Raw genomic sequence first — 19,526 nt, 5'->3', positions numbered from 1 at the left:
TTCAAAGACTCCCCTGAGCAGGCGTGGTGTGGGGCTAATGGCGCCTTTTCTTATGAAAAGTGCCCGCGGTGGAGGGGCGCATTTAAATGCACCCACCGCCTCGGGCACATTTTACAGTAAAATGCTGCCTGCTGCGCCTTTTCCCACAACACCAGCTGGGGGGAGCCCTTCAAAGACTCCCCCGAGCTGGTGTGGCGGGGGCAAAAGGTGCCCTCGGGGCGTGGCACCCCGGGCAGTCGCCTGGCTCGCCCCCCATTAAGGCCGGCTCTGGCCCCAAGCCTTCCTTTTGCAAACCTTGATAATCTGCTAAATGTCATTGAAGTAAATGAATACCACAAATCCCAGAATGCATTTGGTTCTTACACAAAACCCCGACCTGTCTGCATTTAGTGATCCAATGTATATACCATGCCCTAAACCTCATAAAGGCACACTGCCTTGGCGAACATTCTACAAAACATGCTGATGAAAAGTTTCTCCCGTTTCTCATTCCTGAATACCCCCCCCACTCCACTCTTGCTCCACCTGCCCATAACTCACTATGCCCTCTGCATGCCAGATTTCTTGATCACCACATCTTGACGCCACTAAGTCCCCCCCTACTACAACCTGAATTCCCTGCCGCACGCACCCTGGTCACTGGACCACATGTCTACCTACGCAACCTGGCTAGGTGCGTTGCCACGGCCATAAACTTCAGGCGCCAAGCAATAACGGTCTGTTATTGAACGTTTCCTTTGGTGCTTTTATAGCAGGCATGTTTCGGTTAGCACTCACAATAATCAGTATAAATTCTAGCACACAGCCGAGTGCGTTTTAACGGTCAAAAGCCCATGCTCTCCAGAACGTGCAATGCGACAATATTGCTTCCAGTATAGCGCTCAGGATGAAGCTTCGCAAGTCCCTTATAATACGCTACAATCCAATACAAACAATCCTGGTGGGTACCATATCTCTTCGCCAAAGTCGATTCTCAAAAAAAAAAAACATTTACCATGGAGCTGTATGTATGCAGGTCTGCCACGTTATGTGTGCCTTATGTCACCACCAAGGCAGGAAGGTTACTTACATGCAACAACAGCGCTTGGCATTTGCGCCTAGTATAGGTGGCCATGAGGGCAACCAACTGCCCATTCTGTAGAATCGGGGCCTGAGCCACACTGTCTCCGTACATTTGTTTACATTTTCCAGCCGCTTTAAAGACATGTGTCCCACCCTTTCATTTCCCTCCCACGTTCCCGGGCCAGGCCTGACTTTATGGGCCAAAATTATAGTTCTGCGCGTTTTGCCCAAGGTGACACCGAACACTCTCACCCTTATCTCCCACTTGGCCCACCCTGCATTACCCAACGCTGTCCCCCCAACCCTTGCAATCTTGCGTTCCCAATCACCCCAGGACACCCCAACACCTCGGCCCAACCTTAACTAAACCGCCAACCGCCCCTGCTGCACATTCCCTGAACCGCCCTACTTTTCCTGGCCCGACCCTTCTCCTACCAAGCTGCCTTGCGCCCATGGCACCATGCCTCCTTCTCCCCTGCCAGAACCCCCACGAACATCCCCGTTCCCTCCCTAACCTTCTACCTCGTCTCCCCTCCCTGCAAACTCCACACCCGATGCATCTTGCTGGTCCCATACCAATTCCCCCATTAAAACTCTTTGTTATATTTACTGCACGTTACCTTTGCACATCACTCCCTGCGATGCGCCATAAAACGCCCCCTTACGCAACAAGTGAAAATCCAATCTTTTAGTTTGTACTGTTCACCGCACAACCATGTGACCCAACTTTTACACCCCCGCTGCCTGCCGCACCGTATTCATGTGTGCGCCTATCCGCTCATTTATACCCCCCCTTGATGTGTCCACTACCTAACCTCAATTTACTGTTCCCTTTTCGTCCATCCCTGCAACACATCTCCTCCCTCCCGACAATTCCCCCTAACCCCTGCATGAAGCCTGCTCATCTGCCACCTCTAACTCCCGCTGCCCGTATCCCCAGCAAAACGCACCTACCCCCATCTGCAATGAGCGGCTTGGAGACCACGCGCCTTGATATTTGACCAAAGTTATATCACCACCCTAAATCATCCAATGCCTAATAACCTTCTCACCCCCTTACATCGCTCGCCTGGATCCCCTAAGGAAACCCTAACACTGATACACACCTAACCATCTTTGAGGCACCCTTGCCAGCGCATGAAAGTGCCAAATTGACACGGGACTGCCTAATACGTGTGGTGGTAAAACATATTGATGAAGGGGTATTAGTTAAATCCCGTTCACCCACCACCCCGCCACGCTCAACTAATGTATGTATGTATGTATGTAATGTATATGCTATGTGCACGGTACCGCGTGACGTTCATCCCCCATTAATTGACGCGCCCAGGATGACGCTCGCGATATCCCTTACAATATGCCTCAATCCACTACAAACAAAACTGGCGGGTACCATACTCACTCTTCGCCCATGTTGCTTCCCCGAAGAACATTCCACCACCGTACCATAATGCCCAAACAATAATTGCTGCAGGTGCTGCATTGTAAATAAATAGCCCGTGGTGCCCGCCCCATACATCGCTTGTGCTCCACTGTGCTTTCCTACTGTAGCGCCCGCTCTGTTCCCAACTTGCATGTCCCCACTTGAAATATCCTTGCATGCAGAGTGCATTTGTTCATGTTTTCTTGTAATTAATCCGCAAACCATTGATTTTGCATATGTCTGCAATTCATTCAGGAGTTTCTAACTCCCACATAAGTCTGGTCACACAAGGCCAGATCGTCAACATATGGAAGACAGTATTCCCGACTTGAGTGTCACACTTGAAACGCTCAATTGGCTTACAACCCTACAGGCCCCAAACCCTTATTATGAGTTTACAGTCCCTTCCCTCGAGTATTTACCTCCTATAAATATTCTAGCACTACACACGACTTTTCCCTCGGTTGAACCGACCCCTCTTCACTGGAAGTCACTAGTCAGCCACATATGCCCTTTTCTTGTACAGTTGCAGAAAAGATAGCTCACTGTGTTGGGTACCTGCTGCTGAGATCTGTGCTCACAGCATATATACTACACGTACAATCGTACTAAGGAACAAAACAGTTTTTTTCATTCTGGTCAATAATGAGTATTAACACCAGTGATGCTAAGAATCACTATATTGAAGTGTTTACAGCTATGTTTATTTTTGTTATAGCTTGTGCACACTGCTGCCAGTGCAGGTCCCCAAGGTGTAGGGTATTCAATTCAGGCTTCCTCACACGCGCTGAGCATGCACATGCATTCGCAGTCAGCCGGACATCACGAATATGTATGTGTATGTGAACTAAGTGCACTATTATCACGTAAATAATGCACTTAGTTCACATACACATACATTTTTGATGGATTCTTTAATATGTTTTGCACATTTCGTGCTTACTAGAATCCTGTGAGCCTATAAAACAAAGTGCCCGCTGGGTTCAAAGTGTCCGCTGGGTTCGTGGTTTTTATGTCCATTTTGGAGTTGCTAGTGACACGGCATCACCGTATTATGTAATTTGAGAGAGCCTGGCTCTCACAAAGTTAAACGTATTGCACCCCCCTGTGTCGTCACCAAAGTATCGAAGAGAGGAACAGTCCTCTCTCTCTGTTATCGGTTGTTGAGTGGGCTGCGTCCCACGTGACAGGAAGGGGAGGGGTTACCGCGTGGAGCGGCAGTTAGTGTTGAGGTTGAATAAAGATAAGATGTGTTGCACCCCAGCTCCCGTGTCAGTCTCTGCTTGAAGAGAGAGAGCGGTAAGAGTGTGAGGAGGTCCACCTACAGGACACTACATCTGGCGACGAGGCGGACAGGCGCCCCGCCGTGCCCGCCACCTCAAGTCACAGCGCTCGTGACGTCCGTGAGTCTTCCGTCCCTCCGATGCCCCGAGGATAGCGGGTGGGAGCGTGAAGGCTCCCCGCCACCGGAAGAGGCCCCGCAGCACTCACCCCACGGGCGGAGCAGGAGCAGCAGCTCCCCGCGCTACTACCTTCCGGGCGGGAGAAAGAGAAGACCTCTCTCCCGCCAACGGCATCAACGTCGTAGACGTGACCTCCAACGCCGCGGGTGGAGCAGCGACTCCCCGCATCACACCACCGGGCGGTCGAGGTGCACTGGCCTCCTGCCAACGGCAACGGCTGGAGCGAATGACTCCAGCAGAACTCCGGGCAATGGCCGCAAAGACACATTGTGCCCGCTCAGCGCCTGCATAAAAAGGGTAAGCACACGAACCCCTACGCAAGCAGCGAGTCAAGAGACGCACAACGAAGGCCTCATAGATCCCCACGCAGCCATCCACACCCATTTTGGCGCAGGGAGAGCGAACTCCCCAACACAGCACCCCCTAGTGGCGGTCAGACGCCACCGCACTCGCGAACGATAAGCAAGCCCAGGTCAAGCTCATGAGTGGCTCAGGAGAGGAGTCACCCACTACTACAGCGACTTCAGCCCGAAGGGTGTCACTCACAGTCCCAGTGACACCAGCACAAGAAGAGGGTTCCTACGCCCCAGCGTCCCCGCACAGAAAAATGACGGACAGCCTCCTAGCCCAATTACCAGCTAATTTTGACCTCACAGAGACAAGCACCCTGGGGTCAAGGTGGAGAAGATGGCTGAGAGACTTTGAAGTATGCCTAAAGGCAGCTGGACCACTGGAGGATGAACAAAAACTAAACCTCCTAAACCATGCGGTAGGTTCCAACGTGCGTGATATCCTCGAGGAAATGCCGGAAGGCAACATAGACATTTATATCAAGCTAAAGACATCGCTTACAGAATATTTCACACCTCACACAAACGTGGACTACGAGCGGCATGTATTCCACACTACCAAGCAAAACAAAGGAGAATCCATAGACGCGTTCGTCATGAGGCTAAGATCGAAAATGAAGCACTGTGACTTCAACAATTACTCGAATGAGGAGGCCCTCAGATCACAAATCATAGTGGGGTGCGAAAGCGCGGACTTCCGGAGGCGACTACTACAACAGCCGAGAAGTCTAGAAGAAATCCTGCGCCTAGCGAGATCCGACGCTGCCCTGGCAGCACAAGTGGAAGGCCAGGACGATATAAAGATCACACACGGCAAGCAGGAAAGCATCAACAAACTGGAGGGTACAACGAGAACCAACACAGATCCCTTCTGCTACAGATGTGGCCATGAATACCCGCACGAAGGAACGTGTCCGGCCATGGGACAGACATGCTCCGCATGTGGTGGCGACAACCACTACAAGTCCGTATGCCTGATATTTCGCAGCAAAATGAAGGGAGCCGGTAGAAGTGGGAAATCCTCGATGGAACTAGAACAGAATCAACTCTCCCACCACAGCAGGGCGGCACATCACTTCCCGGAACAAGGACGGCGCCGTCACCACGACGAGCAACCGGAAAGAAGTCAAGAGAGGAGAGAATGGAGGGAGAACAAAACCACCCAGCCAAAAGCAAGAAGGCGACCCAGAAGGTATGTGAGATGCCTCATAGAACAATCACAGTCAGACAGCGTGTCGAGCGCATCCTCAGAGGAGAGGTCCCGCAGACCAGGAATGCAACAAGAAGCACCACGGAAAAAGGGATATCTATACGCCCTTGGAAACAACATGGCCAAAGAACACAGCCCAATACTAAGAATACGAATAAACCAAACAGCTGCAGAATTCCTAATAGATACTGGAGCAACTGTGAACGTAATAAGTGAAGAAGTATACCAAAGCATACCGAACACCCCTCGCCTACAGCCAGCACGAGCCCTCATCTATCCCTATGGCTCAAAAACACCCATAGCATGCAAACGGTTTTTCATGGCATCATGCCAGTACAAGGAACACAAGAAAAGCATCCCCATGCAGGTGCTAGAAGCCGCCACTGAGAGCGGGTGCATCTTGAGCTATCGGTCAGCCGCAGAGATGGGACTCATTCACATATTGTACCGTCTCATGGTGCACAAGTACCTAGACCCAACGGCAAGCATCGATCAAATATTCCCGGCCCTGTTCAAAGGCCTAGGAAAACTGAAGGGAAAACAGATTGAACTTCACATCGACCCCCACATCACTCCAGTAGCCCAACACTACAGGGGCATCCCTATCAACATTCAACAGCAAGTTGAAAGCGAACTAACCAAGCTACTAGAGGCCGACATCATTGAGCCCGCGGAAGGCCCCACACCATGGGTCTCTCCTATAGTGCCAGTCCCCAAAAGAGAATCTCCGGACATTAGGATATGCGTAGACATAAGAAGACCAAATGAAGCCATCCTAAGAGAGCGACATCATGCACCTCTTAAATGGGGCGACAACATTCTCGAAGTTAGACCTAAACAAAGGCTATCATCAGCTAGAGCTCAGCATGAAATCACGATACATAACAACTTTTGCCACCCATCTAGGTTTGTTCCGCTACAAGCGACTTAGTTTTGGAGTATCCTCAGCGGCCGAAATCTTTCAAGCAGAAATCCACAATGTAATCAAGCATGTGCCCAACTGCTTAAATTACAGCGATGACATTCTGGTGTTCAGCCAGACTCAGGAACAACATGATGACACTCTGATGAGAGTCTGCATGGCCTTGGAGGAAGCCCAGCTAACACTCAACAAAGAAAAGTGTGAATTCCGCAAGAAGACGCTCAGATTCTTCGGACACATATTTTCAGAGAAGGGCATGACGCCTGACCCCGAAAAGGTTAGTGCACTCCGAGAAGCTGCACCACCCGCAACAACATCAGACCTCAGATCGTTCCTGGGGCTCGCAAGCTACTGCACAAGGTACATACGTGACTTTGCGTCCATCAGTGAACCCCTGAGAGCTCTAACCAAACTAAACACCGAATTTGTGTGGTCACCCAAATGCCAAGAAGCGTTCCAGATCATCAAAGACCGCATCTCAGATGCCCGAAACCTGGCGTACTTTGACCCCAAGAAGACAACAGAACTCGTCGTAGACGCCAGTCCCGTTGGGTTAGGCGCCATTCTCACACAACTAGACGACAAAGAGGGAGGCGAGAAACACATAGTATTGTACACCAGTCGAAGCCTATCAAAAACCGAACAAGCCTATTCTCAAGCAGAAAAGGAAGGACTGGCGGTCGTCTGGGCCTGCGAGCATTTTCACCTCTTCCTATATGGGAAACCTTTTACAGTTGTGACGGATCACCAGGCACTCACTTTCATCTACGGCAACCCACAAGCCAAAATGCCACCAAGGATAGCCAGATGGGCACTTAGGCTGCAGGACTATCGATTCACCATCATACACCGGCCAGGGAAGGAACAAAATCCAGCAGATTTCCTCTCCCGGCACCCCAAGGGAAAGAGCGGACCAGAACAATCCATTGCTGATCAATACATCAGATATGTCAATCACAGCAGCACACCGCAAGGGCTCGACATGGAACAGATAACGAGGGAGTCCAACGCAGATCAAGGAATACAGATCATTTTGAGGTGCCTAGAAACAGGACGGTGGAAACATGCAAAACAGATACGTGAAACAATGACCGAGGACATCAAACGAGACATCACGTGCCTCTTGGCCGTAAAGGAAGAACTTGCGAAGTCTGAGGAAGGACTACTACTAAAAGGGACTAAATTAGTAATACCGCGAAGCCTACGCCAGAAGGTGCTAGAGCTAGCTCATGAAGGACACCGGGGAATTGTATCCACTAAAAGGATGCTGAGGCAAAAGATATGGTTTCCCCAACTGGACACCTCTGTGGAGGAGTTATTACAAAACTGTCCCACCTGTGCCATCGTAAAGCCGCACACTGTCCCGGAACCACTAAGAATGACCGCACTACCAGAAGGAACATGGGAAGAGATAGCCATCGACCATTTTGGGCCCATGGAAGGGGGTGAATACATTTTGGTAGCGGTAGATGAATACTCTAAATATCCAGACCTACAGGTCATCCCATCCACCGCTGCACATCACACCATCCCAGCACTGGATCGGATGTTCGCGATCTATGGAATACCGAAGGTTGTAAAGTCTGACAACGGACCACCCTTCACGGGACAAGACTTTCAGAGATTCGCAGAATACATGGGTTTCCGTCATCGTAAAGTAACACCGCTGTGGCCTCAAGCAAATGGCACTGTGGAAAGATTCATGAGTAACATCAAGCGCACAACTCAGATCGCACGCCTCACGGGAGAACCCGTCGAAAAATTGCTGTACCAACTCATGCGAGACTATAGGAACACTCCACACAGCACCACGGGGAAGTCACCATCAGAAGTAATGTTCGGGCGAATGATCAGAACGCGACTACCGCACGCGCCCGACATTGAAGGACAGTACGAAGAGGACGCGGAGATGAGAACACGAGACTCCCTCATGAAGGAACACATGAAAGAGGCAGCCGACCGCAAGCGCAGAGCCAGAGAGAGCGACCTGGCGCCTGGGGACATGATCGTGGTCCGACAACAGCCACAGCGCAAAAACGCAACTCCGTTCAATGAAGAACCCCTCATCATCACTGGGAAGAAAGGATCGCTCATCACCGCAGAAGGAGATCATCGGTCCATAACGCGAAACTCGTCTCACTTCAGAAAGATGCCTGGTTTTCAGCGTTCAAGAAATTCAAGTATATGTGACACTTTCTCCCAATGGGACACCCCCTATGAGGGAGACAGGGAAGACTCTGGAGATGATGTGACACCAGGAGAATGGGTGGCACCATCTGCAAGCGTGGACCACCGACCAAGCAGAACCAGAAGGAGGCCTACTCGTCTCATCGAAGAAATGGGTTGAGAACGCAACTGACTGTTTAGTGACGGGAGGGTGTGGTGTCGTCACCAAAGTATCGAAGAGAGGAACAGTCCTCTCTCTCTGTTATCGGTTGTTGAGTGGGCTGCGTCCCACGTGACAGGAAGGGGAGGGGTTACCGCGTGGAGCGGCAGTTAGTGTTGAGGTTGAATAAAGATAAGACGTGTTGCACCCCAGCTCCCGTGTCAGTCTCTGCTTGAAGAGAGAGAGCGGTAAGAGTGTGAGGAGGTCCACCTACAGGACACTACACCCTGGACCCCAGAAAGACAGGCACACCACATTCCTGGTGTCAAAAAATCCTATCCATTAAGTAATGACTGAGCATGCGCACGCATGCTCAGTCAGCAGGATAGGATTTTCTGACACATAGCAAAAAGTGACGTTACACCGGCTGTACTCATGAGTGATCATCTATTAAAAACCATGTGATGCACGTGTTACATAGAAATAGAAGATGACTCTTACTCATTCATCAAGCACGGTACATAGTCCCGCCATCTTGAAAAATAGTAAACAACACTAAATATGTACACCGAACAAGAACGTCAACTCCCGTTTCTTACTAGTATGAGCTACTGCATTGGGTAAAGGATTTTAAACTCAGTGCTCGAGGTGGCTGGCTCAAGGGTACTAGCTATAATGATAAAAAAAAAAGCTTGTTACAATAACGGATAAAGGGCCATGACGTACTTACTTCATGCAAAAGTAAAGAACCTTGTATTCACTCGTTAGACTCAGCACACCTACCCGCCATCTTGGAAAGGGGTATAATGTACGTCAGATACATAATTCAAATATTTTAAACTATGTGGCTCATTAGGAGAGACAGACTCCAGATACATCATTCAAATATCTTAAACTCTGTGGCTCATTGGGAGAGACAGCCACATAGACAAGCATTGTTTTATGGCCTCGCTACACTTATCAAATAGGGCTATTGAGTTCTAATGATACCAAAGAGGGATAAAACGACCTACTCAAGAGCGTCTTCTCTCTTGTTGTTGTCATGGGGAGCATAGCACTCAGTGTCTGTCGATTGTAGCTGGTTCAATCTCAAAAATGTAGGGGTGTGAAACTCTACAAGCATGCTCATTTGAATAATATCTTAGTTTATGAACACACTCCAGTCTATGTCTTCATTTAGGCCAGACAAATAGCTTTTTGTTAAAAAGATAAGTCTTTGCTCATGTGCCTTCAAAACATATTTATCATTGGCTACACTACTCGTGGGCCCTATCTTCATAAGCACTGTCCACCTGAGGTCTTTGGGTTTGTGATCTGGAATATTGAAGTGGCCAACCAGGGATGCATTAGTTATTCTATTCCTGATTAAACTTTTGTGTTCCCCAATCCTGATTTTAACTTTCCTTTTGGTTTTACCTATGTATAGTCGTTTGCAGGGGCACTATATGGCATACACCACCATTGCTGAGTTACAGATAAGAACACAAGGTAAGTCCATAGGTAGGCAAACCACTGGCTCACCCACTCCCATCCAGCATCCAGATATGTTACCAGCAGAACATCCCTCAACTCTCTCAGAAACATTCCATGACAACATTCCACACTAACATCACAGGCCTTGCATGCGTCAGTGTACACTACAGAAGAAGCAGACTACAACACTTCCCTTTTGTTTTCTTTGGGGTTGGATTGTCAACACGTGCACAGAATCCATATGATCATGGTCTTTGTTGCCAGTTGTGGATGTGAGTTGGATGTGACACTGCCAATGTCACCCTGGCCCATTAATGATCTCTGGCAGTATGGGCTCACTTGATGAAGAGGAAAGTCTTGGTTGATATGAGCCTGTGTAAATGTTGTTCTCCGGTTGGTGATATGGAAAATGAGTGTGCATCATCTAATAATGCTTTTTATATCGCTAGGAGGTTTCATATTTCACCAGGGGGAAGTAGAGTTGATCATTTGCAAAATGCTATCTGTGTGTATTTAACAATGGATGTGTTGGTTAACTGTGCTTTTTGTTTTATGTTCCAGCTTCTGGTCAGAATATGGCCTATACTCTGGTAGTGCAGACCTGCCTGACCATGAGGTTCCTGAGGAGCGGCCCATTAAGGAGATGCACAGGGACACTTTGAACGTCACCCAGACACAGGTCAGAACACTGTTGATGGAATCCGGAGGTCGGATGGAGCAACTGTTGACACTAACAGAGAGATAGGACTGTCATAGAGAGGACCGTCATTAACTTCCAGAGGATGGCTGGGGTGATTGGCGACTAGAGAGGACTGAGGGAAGATGAGAGGGTCAAGCAACGCAAGGTGCCCTTTGTGCATTAGACATCTTATGGCGAGTCTGTCCTTTGGACTACTGGGTCACGTTCTATTATAACCTCGGTCAAGGTGCGCGGGTGCACACCTGCCCCTCCCCCTCTGGCTCCTCACTCGCCTTTGAAGTTGATGATTGGTCTGAGAAGAAGGAGGCTGGTGTGAACGTGGTACTGGTGACTGACAGCACAGTTACGATATGCACAATAGGTCAACGGTGTCTGACATCACGTACGCATGGCCTGTCCAACCCATGACAATGCTTAGGGCCAATTCTGAAGTATTGCTGTATTGGAACAATGCCATTCCTGCGCATCACATGCTGCTAGCACTCATGTGACTCTTTTCTCATATGTCCCCGGCTTCCCTGTTCTGGAGTCGGGGTGGGTCCATTATGTCTTTTGTCATGAATAAAAGGAATGCTTGCCCTGGAGACTTCCCCGTCTGTAATGATATGCTTCAGGAGTGGATGGGGACATCTGTATCGATTGTGTGTGTGTGTAGTCACACAGGCATTGGGGTCTTGGCATCAATGCAGTGTTCATCCACGTTTGTTGTTTGAGAAAGGCTTCCGTGAAGGCCTGGGTGCAACCACTATTCTCCTTGTCATCTTTGACAGACAATTACCACATGTTACTACAGCACCCACACACCTGGCAGGCTAAGGGGAAATGGCCGCTCATCAGCTAATCGCTCACTCTACTAGCACTGCCCCCTATTACATGTGCTGGTAGCAGTGGTACTGGTGGCTGTGGGCATATACCGGGAACTGTGCCGATATGCAGGCCCTAATATACTGTGATGTTGTGAAAGATGCAACATGCCTCAATAATGTTTAACACATAGGCTGAGCTGAACAGAAGTACACCCACAAGTGGTCAAAGCATCTGAAGTGGAGCTTGAGTATGCCAAAACTCTGCCCAATTATGCTTTTAGTGGCCCTGTGTACAGAGTTGTACAGATCCTGTGGCATGTTGGTATGCTGCCACTCTTGTGTAATCAGATAGGGTGGTAGGGTGTAGCCAGGATCACCTACGGGGAAAAGGGAGGTAAGGAGAGAGGTTGCACACAGATATATTCAGTGACCCCATGCTACATGTTTGTCAAGTGTGCTCTGTGTTGATGAGTGTTAGCGCTAATACATGTCTTTACCCTTGTATCAGCACTAACACTGCTGATACAAGGCGTATAAGTGCGTGTCTTTGGATCCTATGGCAATGTATTGCCCATTTGAGATGTGAGGCATTCATCAGGGGTTTGTTTCCTGAACCACCATGCCAAGCACGCACCCTTGCCCGCCTCCGCTGCCCCGCCCCACGTCCCCACTGCATCAGCCGGTAAGATAGCTCAGCGGGTTGATGGCTCACTGCTGCGATCTGAGCGTGATCTGCAGGTCGCAGGTTCGAATCCCGGCAAGGCCAACTCAGCCTTTCATCCTTCCGACGTCGATAAATGAGTACCAATTTCGGTTGGGTGATACTGTATGTAAATGTGTGCTCTGTAAAGCGCTTTGGTTTTAGGCGCTATATAAATAACACATCATTATCATCTTGTCCTCCTCGTATCCCTGGACGCCCCTGAACTTCCATGTTACTTTTCCCCTCTCCGCTACCAGGATGATCCCCTTCTACATAGATGCCCCCCTCTTGAACCACTTACCTGCCCTAGCCCCCTCTTCTCCCTTGTCTGGGCCTGCTTGCCTCTGTTCTGTCCTCCTCGTCATTGGGAGGTTTTATGGGCGGTGTTTGCTGTGGGGCTTCTTTTCTGGGTGGTGTAGGAGACGAGGTCCATGGACTGGCAGCGTGACTATGTACAAGCAGGCGTATTTCCACAGCTTTGCCATGACTCAATATGTATGGGAGCTCACCTAGCAACCACATGTCGCAATAGCGGCCAGCTTGAACCTGTACACACACCAGCTAATGTTGACATGTATGTCGATTCCTGAAAATCAACATGCACCCCGTGAGGGGTCGCCTGGTGCCACAAATCATGCTGCAGTGGCCGTGGCCGGGGCTGTGTGTTTGCACTCCAGGCACCCAACACCCACGGGAATCGTGGTTTTGCATAGACTTCACGTGCTACCTGCGACCTCTGATCCACAGTTTCTGACATGGCAATGTACTGTTAACTCTGTGAGAGGGTGCATCTGATCACCCGGTGTACAGAGCGAGAGAGATTGGTCTGTGAGCGCCAAACAGCGACGCCAGTGTTTCTCTGAGCCAGTAGTACAACATGCAGGGCGGCCAGCAAGTTCGCCAGTGCCCTGATGGCATGTGATCACGCAGTGCTGGAATCAAAGTCTGCCTGCCCCTCCTGTAACACGCCTAGGATAACGTACAAGGAAGGAATACCTCCTCCGGCAGGCAATCCATAGTATGAACGTGTTTGTCGGTTTACCATCCAGGTTTCCTAAAGGGAGAGTCAGACACAAGGGTACCATTTTTGAATGCCCTTTTATATAAAATTCTAAAGCATAGGTTGTCATGGTCCTGGAATGACTCAAAATATGAAGGAGCTATTTTGATCTCAATCGTAATTTGGCAGCCGTTACATGTAGACATCGATGTAGGCGGCTCCCCGCCGCCAGATTCTGCGGCATGCATATGTGCAGGGCAAAAGCGTGTATCCCACTTTTTGCCCGGCGCATCTGCACTGCGTCGTGCAAATGAGTAAACACCGCCTTCCGTGCTCACATGGTAGACAGCGAGTCATTGTAATATGCACCGGAATGAAAATGCATGCTGGCGCAAACAGTGGGGCATTTGTGGGGCAGAGAGGAAGGGAGGTGGCGGAAACTCAAGTTGCATTCTGCCCCTCCTCTTCTGCCATACAGATGGACAAAAATGAGCCGTAACGTAAAAGTATGGTGCAAAGGCCATACGCAAGGCTTTCATGCCAAACATTTATGTTACAGCTCTTTCGAAAATGAGCGCCAAGGTGTCAGAATTACAATGGGCCTCATTGCACGGTAGGCAGTAAGGGATTACCGGCACTGGTAGGGCACCGGTGCCGGTAATCCCTTACTGCCCTACTACGAGGTCAGGCGTTATGGAAGGCACCCACTAAGAGACTTCCGAGCTAATAACGGTACCGCAAATTGCGGTACCGTTATTAGCTCCTTCCACATTCCCATTGAGCCCTATGGGGGCTCAAATGGGATTGGGGAATGGTTCCCGGAATGGGGACTTACCGGGTTCTCCAAGGTCGGAATGACCCGGTACGTCCCTATTCCGGGAACACGGACCCGGAATGCGGTAAGGGGGTATAGCGCCATGGCTACCGCCTACCGTGTAATGAGGCCCAATGTCTCCTGTAGAGGCGTTGCAAGGAGGGAGCTTAGGGGGCTACAGCCCCGAATAGAATCTCAGGGTCTACAACCAAAAGGCGAGATAGCCCCGAGTCCCGAGTTTAGTGTAGCGCCAGCTCTTTTCCAGATCTAGCAACCCCCTGCTCCTAGTGTCAGACTAATAGGGTAAACAAAGGGCCAATCTCTCAAAAAACAAATGTTCTTCCCACGTACTCCCAAGGGCCTGCAAGACAAAGGTCAGTCTCATCAAAGTTCCAAGGACAGTTCCAAGTAACCCAAATCAAGCAAGGGGGCAAATCAGTGTTCCAAAAATCCATCTCAACCTCAGCAAAAAGTCAAATCAAGAGGTTCAGCTCTCACGGGGGTCGCTGTCATTCCTCCCAGGTTTGAATGGCTAGGGTGTGTCCTGCCCTTTGACTCTTAACTCGTGATGTAAAGAATACCCAGTGGGACGTCCACGGTTCTTGGGCAGCCAGAGCCAGGCCCTTTCAGGTTAGTCTGGTTCACTGTCTCCTACACGATCCTAGGAAGACGCTGCACTTGTAAACTGGTAGCAGCCTCCTCACAGGCTGGGCTCCAAATGGCACCTCTGTTCGTGTTTATTGTGCCCTAGTGGTGCTTGATAGAGAAGTATGTCCCTACTCTTCCTTTTTTTCCCCCTGCTCCTCTCCGGGTCTAGCTTGAGTCCGTTTCCTCCCTGTTCCTTCCTGCCCCCGGCATAGTCACGCCATCTTGTTCCTGCGCCCGCCTTTCTACTTCCCCCTGATTTCAGGTTGTCCTCTGTGATTCCTCTCTATTCTCCAAGATAGTCCATGGAGCAGTTGAAATCAGGAAATATGTCTCTAAACAACTTTCTCTTACTTTAAACAACTTCTACTCTACTTCCTGTTCCAATTCCAAAGCTATTCCCTCCAGTTAAATATGTTCCTTTCTTTTCACAATCCCCACCACCCACAGGGTAACCAATTCCCTTTCTGCACACCAACCCTTCCCTCAGGGACGTCATTTAGGGGTCTCCCTTGCGACCTCTGTGGTCTCCCTTGCGACCTCTAAAAAATAAATAGATATATATTTTTGTAATGCAAGCTCCTGGCCTGTGGCCCTTTACTTCTGGGGTGGATGGCTTTCTTGTTCATGCCCCTTAAAAAAAAGATGAAAATAAGAACAGGAGTGCCACAAGTCTAACACTTTCAGCACTGACCCTAAATAACAAAGAATAGGAATACCAAATAATGTGTCTTTCTGGAATTCTATACAATAATTGCTAGGCTCATTAAATGTTTATTTCAGTTTCACTTCAGGGGGTGAGTCACTGATTTAGTCTGTTCTTAAACGCCTCAACTCAGCCTTTCATCCTTCTGAGGTCGATAAATGAGCACCAACACAGGTTGGGTGATATTGGGTGTATATTTTGTCTATATAAAGCGCTTAAGTGTAAGTGCTATATAATAACACATCATTATCATTTGGTCATGGACGTCTGCTTGCATTCACAGTAATTTGGTAATATGGGCCAATACACACTGATCTTAATGATACATATGGCGATCCATTCTTGTATGAAATGTACATCACATAGTGATATTGTAACTATATTTTTCGTAGTGTACAATGCTATGTGATGCCACTTCCTGTTTTGTCAACGGGTGAAATGTCTTGTTCCATCGCTACCCGCGATATCACTTCGGGGCGGGGTCAAATGACATCACTTCCTGTGATGTCATCAGGGGGGTCAAGTGTCGTGTGATGTCACTTCCGTTACCCCTGGCCTTTTGGTGAAATGACGTCCCTGCCTTCCCTTTTCTCATTGTGGGCTCCTTCTGTGGCTCTTCTTAGTTTGGTAACCTAGCCTCCCTGCTTGCAGTCTGGATATTCCTCCAGGTTCCCTGATGGCAATTCTCTAGAGGGCTGACAACTGCTGTTTCTCAAGGCTTGCTTTTAAAGGGTGGTTCTGTCTCCCTTTTTAGGTTCTATAAGCACATTGTCTGCACCTGTGTTGCAGGGGTTATCCTTCTCCTGACTGTTCCTTCTGACCAGGGTCATGTGCTGCGGCCTACGCCTGCGGCCTTAAGGCAAAAGCGAGATGGATACCATTTTGGAACCTCTGTTAGCTTCTACCTGTGCATGGACTGATGTTTGCCTGCTTTGTCCTGTGATGTTTCACGCCTAGTAAGTGCCTTACAACGTGTTTTCATGGATTTTTGTTAAGTTTACGTTGTTTTCTAAGTATGTTTATACATTCCCACATGTTCGCAGACTTCGACCACAAATTCATGTACTTTTTCCTAAGGTACACAGAGATGAACAAGTCTGCAAATATGAACATCAGACTCGCGGATCTGTCCAATTCCATGAACACATGAGAAATTGCATTAACAGCGTTCAGCAGTTTGGGGGCCCATGGATGTCGTGCCCAGGACTTAGGGACTGGGAACGCGGCACTCTCTGAAACACCTCTTTGTCTGGCATACCAAAGAGTATGAGCAGTCTATGGGTAGAAATATGTACTCATGGCATGCCCTCCATTGGGCTGCAAAACTGCTGTTGGGACCGGCATGGCATGCTGTTGGCGGTGGGCAAACACTCATTTAGAGGCGTGCATAGTCCTTGTGGAGTAGCTGTGTATTATGTGCACTTCTTTTATGCTCCTGGCTCATTGCCACCAGGTGTAATCATGTAGTTTAAGTACTTTTCCTGAATCTGGTCGTTCCCCTTGGTACTACCCGAATTGATTGTTTACAAACGATCGTATGGTAAATCTGGCCGAATTCAGCCAGTACCATTTGATTGTTTTTTAAATGATCAATTTGGGCACTTACTACCAAACATGGGGAGGGGGCTTGTGGGAGTGTCCTCCGCTACCCATGTTTGGTAGTGATGGCTTTTGGGGGTAGCGGGAGTGTCCCCCGCTTCCAGAAGTTTGGAGGCTGGGGGACAAAAAAGCAAATAAAGAAAAGTGGACCCTGCTGCGTCAGATCCAACCCGCGTAGGAGGGACGGATCCAATGCCGCAGGGTTACAAGATGTGTGGACGGTGAAAAGTTAAGTAGGGTGGGTGTATGGGTGTAGGTGTTTTTTTTATTTGGGCGGATTTGGCCGCTGCAAAATTGGCTTTGCGGCCTAACTGACCGCGGTCAATTCGGCCACGAACAATTGTGCCACGACCAAACCGTATACATCCTTCTTCTGCATCTGTCCCTGTTAAGCACTGTCTGGTGGCAACAATTTATTCTGTAGAATGTGTGTCTGTTAGTGGTAACTTTTCCATGCTTGAACAGCCCTTGTGTTTATGGATACAAGTGACTCCGAAAACATATAATGTGACACTTTACAACAGAGAAGACAGACTTTATGTAGCGGCTATTTCCGATGGACATCAGCATGACTGGCAGGCTTTGGCGCCCTGGTACTAGCAAAAGCCAAGTGAGGGGATGGGCTCACTATCTGATTACTGCCATGAAGAAGAGGGGTGTTGGAATGTACTGGCCCAGGAGGATATTCCCTCTGATGCTGTTGTGACGTTTATGTGCCGCTATGCAGTAACACATTGATGTTACAGTTTGTATAGAGTTTTGACAGGGGAGTCATGCTCTGTGACAGGATATGCCTACCAGCCGCAAAATGGCGAAAGACATTCCAGGACTTCTAGTGAAACAGTTGCATGTCCGTCTTCTTTGTGTATCATCTTCCAGGTGGGCAGCAATACGTGTTGATTCACAAAGGTGTCATGTGGGTAGCTCTCATGTCTTATTTTAGAGTATGTTTGCAGGTGTGTGATGAATAATTGTGAGGGGTGAACATGAACTTGGTTGTTGCATGCAACTAGGGCATTGCGTTGTGTACTATGTCATGAACATCATCAGTCTGGGGCCTAGCATCCCTTCTTGTCCTTATGATCAGGACTACAACTCCCATGTTCTCTCACAAGTGCCAATGTTGTGTAGGCATCAGATTATTTGGGTCCGCAACAGACCGTTGTTGTCCACTGGCATGTTTGTTCATGGTGGGCATTGTGGGCATTGTCTGATGTTGTAATCTTCATCTGTGTAGTGATGGTCATGTGAGGGGGCAGTTACGATGCACTTTTCGGTCATGTTATAGGACTTCCAAGACAAACCTGAAGAGAGTTGCATTGTTCTGTGTCCTCATTGTGTATGTGCATTCACATTTGTGATGCAACATTGTGTTTGGGTACTGATCTCCTGGTCCATTTCATCTATTGTCTCCACACCTCAATGCCCACATGTTGAATTTGCGCTCAGGGGGAGGCGAGGCAAGGATCATGGTTGATTGAGAAGGTCACATTGTCCCCGAGTCTTTACTGCTTACATTCAAAAAGGGTGTTGGGTGCCCCATGGCAACTAGTTTGACATGGCAAATGACTGTGACAACCAAAGTACTGTAACTCATTTCACTTTGTAACTTCTGCAGGCACAATTTCAATTTTTACAGACGTAATGGTGAGTCACTTTTGCAAGTCTTCCTGCCCTTGGCTAGTCTTGAATCTGGTTCGCTGGACATTGTAGTCACACTATACATGCGAGCTTGGCACCACTGGCCTAGCATGTGCACCTGCAAACCCCATAGTGCGACAGGCCCCAGGACAAGGGGCCCTGAGGCTGGTCACTCGCACCTCTCTCTACTAAGTCAGCAACCCTACAATGCATTGAGTGTATACACGTGTTGTTGGCCTATTTTTAAGGGAATTTGGGCATGCTTCCTTGAAAAGAAGAAAGCCCTAATTTCCATAGAAAGAAAATCGATACACATGTCAACCCACAATGGTGATATGAGAGGGTCACCATGCGGGCACCTGGAGCAAGAACACAGCATCAGAGCATGTATTTGAAGGCAAATAAAACACAAAACGTGTTTGTATGCATGCATGCTTGAAGGTATTGCAGTTTTGAATCATACATGCCAACATTCTGTGACCAAAAATCTGTGGGAATGTTAAAGTTTCAAAAATAGTAACTAGCATAATAATGATATCCCATGAAATGATGTCACATAAACTTTGGCCTTCAGTCACCACAGAAAATGACCTGAAGTAACATATGGCCTTGAAGAGATCACAGGAAAAGACTGCCTGGTGTGGCCTATCCAAAAATCCTCTGACCCATCATTAGAAAGAAAT

This window comes from Ambystoma mexicanum, chromosome 3p (genome assembly GCF_040938575.1).
Source record: "Ambystoma mexicanum isolate Mex_15411 chromosome 3p, UKY_AmexF1_1, whole genome shotgun sequence".
In the NCBI taxonomy this organism is placed as follows: domain Eukaryota; kingdom Metazoa; phylum Chordata; class Amphibia; order Caudata; family Ambystomatidae; genus Ambystoma; species Ambystoma mexicanum.
Note: the sequence above shows the minus strand (reverse complement) of the source record.